The sequence below is a fragment of the Octopus bimaculoides genome, chromosome 7, assembly GCF_001194135.2.
Source record: "Octopus bimaculoides isolate UCB-OBI-ISO-001 chromosome 7, ASM119413v2, whole genome shotgun sequence".
In the NCBI taxonomy this organism is placed as follows: Eukaryota; Metazoa; Mollusca; class Cephalopoda; order Octopoda; family Octopodidae; genus Octopus; species Octopus bimaculoides.
Window position 1 is genome coordinate 43,139,503 of NC_068987.1, and position 4,768 is coordinate 43,144,270.

Below are 4,768 nucleotides of genomic sequence, written 5' to 3' on the forward strand. Positions count from 1 at the left end.
ATAGCATGACAGTGCCAGAACTTTTCCTATAGTGTACTAAAGAACTGGTATAATTGCTCACGTGTTATTGACTCTCTTTCCATCTGCTGTAATAACTCACACACATGTATCACTCACATACACACTTTTCTTTGTATGACGGCCTGTCTTTGATTATGTTCTTATATGTCGCATTCACACTCTCACACAGACATACATCTTTAACGCTACAATAAATATCTCTGTTATTCATCTTATACGGTTGTGGTCTTTCATTACTGGTCACATATGTTATCGTAGCATAACATATCATGTATATCATCTTTGTGATATATTATTTTGTGTTCGACCGTGTGACACGTTTAAATAAAAGGAGTGCTCTGTTTTTTCCATTCGTCACCATTTCTCCTTTTATGAGTTCGCACGGTCGTTCCTTACATATCTATCTCGGAGATGGCTGGGCATTCTTGACCTACTCAGGCATTCCTGTCCTACTCATCTCTCCCAGAGACTCCATGGAATAGATCGCTGAGCTGATTGACATGTTATAATCAATGAAGAGAGTAGAGCTGACATTGTTAGAGAATTTCCGCTTTTGGCTCAACTTTATACTAGAAACGAATTTGACGAATGAAATAAAGTTTAACAGTCCTGGTTAAAACTGTAATTAATGTTTCTATAGCTAGTGTATGAAAAGCTAGTGGTAGAAAAATCACAATACATTTCCCTACATGACAGTCAATGTTTGGGAGACTTATCCAAAAATACTAAAGAAAATATGTGTATGTTGGTGTGCATACGAATACGCACGCACACACACACACACACAGACACACACACACACACACACACATTAAATAAGTATTAGTGAGGCTAAGAATTTTGAATGGAATTTTCAGGAGAGAGCAAATCATTTGTAAATTAGAACGCGAGTAAAATGACTTGTGGAGAGAGAGTGAGAGGGAGGTAGTCAAGTGAGTTTCAGAGAGTGTGTGCATGTATATCTGTGAATCAATAAAAGTATGTCTAAGACTGAATGAAGTCATAAATGCACATGTTTGAGCCGATTCAGCTTTCTCATGAGCCTTCAAGTGAAAGCAACGGAAGAAATGGCAGGTATAATTTCTCTATAGCTAGAAAGATGTATGTTGAAAGTGTGAAGGTGAGTTTTCTTTTTGCCTGTGTTCATGTATGAGTTAGAATGCATGTAAAAAAATATAGAAAATAGGTATTTAATGTAATCAAAAACAAAATACACGTGCAAAAATAAATTAAATGTATTTTTACACATGAAGCATAGAAAATAACAAAATGAGAAAAGAGAAAGACAAATTTCTGTAAAAATATGTCTTTTCTACTCTACTTAAATATTTGTTGATATGCAAAAATTGCAAATTACAAAAAAGTCATGGAAACATTCCTAATCGTGAATAAAAATATTTCACCGAAACTTATAATTTACCACTTTGTTTATGTATGAAGAAGTGTTAGCAAATAAATTTCACGGAAACGTTACATTAATATTGGAGACAACATTTTGCGCTAGCAGAGCTGTTAGCATGCCAGAAAAAAATGCTTAGCTGCATTTTGTCCGTTCTTACGTTCTGAGTTCAAATTCCGCGCCAAGGCTGACTTTGCCTTTCATCCTTTCGAGGTCGATAGAATAAGTACCAACTGAGTACTGGGATCAATGTAGTCGAGTTACCTCTCCCTACAACTTGCTGGATTTGGCCAGAATTTGGAACCATTATTATAAAGAAAATAGAATTCCCCCTTTTAACGTCATAAGAATTAAAAAACTTCAAGAACATGAAATAATTCTTTTTTTCTATAACGGTGAATCTGTTCATCGCCTGTCATAAATATAACTAATATACATATATTCACAAATGTGCAGCTGGAATGTTCAGCAGTCAGATCTCTACACCCGATGTCATGATTTGCTAGAATATTACCCAACAAAATCTGGCCAACCATGACACCGCTTGAAATAGGCTCCACTGACGATTTCATCTTTTAGCGCATTTCTTTCTAACCATCAGTATAAATTTGGCACACTCTGACTACTTGACAGAGAGTTTTGAAATGCAGCAGAGAGAACACTGACAGACACCATAGGAGATGACCAACAGAGATGGCGGAGAGCAGCTGACAATACAGAGGCAATGAACAGTCGGAGAACGAAATACATTAGGAGTTCGTAACACGGAAAGCAGCTTACCACATTTTAACTGCTGCTACAACTACACCAAGAACAGTACTCTCTCAACATTTTGTCGTTCGTAGTAACGACAGTGCTTTTTTGTGTACGGTAAGAATAACATTTTATTGATCAAAAAGTGCAATAGATTTCATCGTTGTCGTCTTCATTCAAATATGAGAGCTTTTATGTGGTTATTCAGCCTGCCGAAAATAGCAGCCAAGTCTTCTTCAAATCAGAACAACATATAATGATTTTTAAAAAGTGACAGATTTTATCATCTACAGCCTCTTTGATTCTGCACGGGACATTTGTGTAAAGAGAGGAGCTGAGCTAGTAACTGATCACTATCTCGTTGTTTGCAACCTGAGACTGTACGTAGCAGAGAGAACTCACTAAAGTAGTAAGTCCAGTATGACTTACAGGATAAAGCGGGAAGCCCTGGTGGTTGATGGGATCAGAAACAAATATGCAGACACTATTGCATCCAAATTCAGAAGCTGTCCAGAACAAACTGAGGACATTGAAACGGAAGACTAACCACAGAGGTTGAAAGCCATAGAGGCGATTAAAGCACTCAAGGTTGCTGGAAAGGATGAAATGTGGCTTGAAATGTTAAACAAACTTAAATAGAGAGGCATTCTCTGACTCGTGTATTCCAAGTGGCTTCCTCTAAAAAGATACTAAAGTAATGGCTATCTGAAGCAAAAATCCACTTCTTTAAAACGAGAGATAAGCATCTCCTTGTTGAATCTCCCCAATAAAGATTACGCTAGATGTCTGGAAATAAAAGATGGGGAAATAATCGAGCCCAAGCTAACTGAGGAACACTGTGGCTTCCATCCTGTTTAACTAAAAACATTTATTTAAAAAATATATTTTATTTCATAACATGCAAATTTAGGAAATATATTATAAAATATTTACATTTACTTATATGACTACCCTATAGGGGGTTCCTATAAGGTTATCCACCCCTGATTGGAACTCTCCCGTATGACATGTACGCATGCTCAGTGATTTGCTTTAACTTCCGCAGATATGTTTCTTTATATATATATATATTAATAAGGGTAGAAATTGATACTAATCAATTAGAACCAGTGGTCTAGCATATTAAAAAAATCCGCAGATTAAAATTATATTACATGCAAAAATAAGAGGAATGAGCAGCAAAAGTGGACTCCTATATGCTAGAAATAGATGCCGATTCGGCATCTATTTCTAGCATATAGGAGTCCACTTTTGCTGGTCATTCCTCTTATTTTTTGTATGTATATATATGTGTGTGTGTGTGTTTGATTAAATAATAAATTTACAGCATTGAATCTAATATTCCTCTAATTATTAAACTTTATAGTGTGACTGTCCCTACCTCTACTACACCTCATCATGCTCATGGCCAAATCAGTGAATGGTTGCTGAAAGCAGATTGGGATCAGGCAATACTTCACCGAGAAGAGATATAAGCTTCTGCTTATTCCTGTCTGAAGTATCGTCCGATACTTCAGACTTATCGTCCGAGGAATTTACTTTGTTGACATTCTTCATCGACAGAATTTTTATACCTTTCAATCAAGTCCGCCTTTCTTCCAGTAACATACTGTCCATATAATCTTAAATATTTCTTTAACTCAGCCACAGTAAGTACTTCGATAGCTGAATCATCGAGCTGCTTTATATCCATGATAAGACGTAAAACAATAACAATAGCGTGGATAGTCTGCGGAAGTTTAATTGTCTACATGGAGCGCCGCCTAGCCAAGGGAGATAACCTACTTATAGGTAAGCTCTTATAGCTAAGGCACTTTTAGATCTATTCAATTTGACGGCCAGATTTTTTTATTAATTTTTTAAACTAAATACTTTGAAACTTCGGATACTGGTAGAATGTGTCACATAGAACAAGATTTACTCTTAACATTTTTGACAAAATTTTGTATTTTAGAAGTTATTTTGTGTTAAAGTTGTCGTATTTGGGTAATTTTAACCAATCAATGACATGTATTCAGCTGAAGAAAATTATTGCTGCTGTTTGCGAACAACTTCTGGGTCCATTAAGAAAATGATGATACACACACACACACACACACATTAATAATAGGCAGAAATTACAGTGTGACAATGGCCAAATTCGTGTTTGATAAGTGCCGATGATATATATACATACATATGTGTGTAAAAAAAACTCTCATCACGCAATCGAACCAATGAAAGAGCTTCTTCCTGGTCGCTCGACACACTAAAAATAGCAGCCAAAGTACCCCCCTACCTAAATCACACGCCCATTGTACGTAATGTCCTAGATTATTCCTAAAAAGATGGTCTGCTGAAGGCTGGAATGTCTTTGATGATAGGTTTGCTGTATCAGGGTTGATTTGAGGCTAAATAACAAAAAAATTATGGTCCTTAGTGAAAACATCAATGGGGGTGGGGTGGAGGTGAAATTTCCGAGGCTTCCACCTAACCCCACCCCGTTTTTCGGACCCCAAAAATGGTTTTGTAGCATATTAGAAGGTCACAGAAATTCATTCAACGGAAAAAAAATTTCCAATGATTCCGGGATGGAGGTGGGGCGGCGCCCCCCCC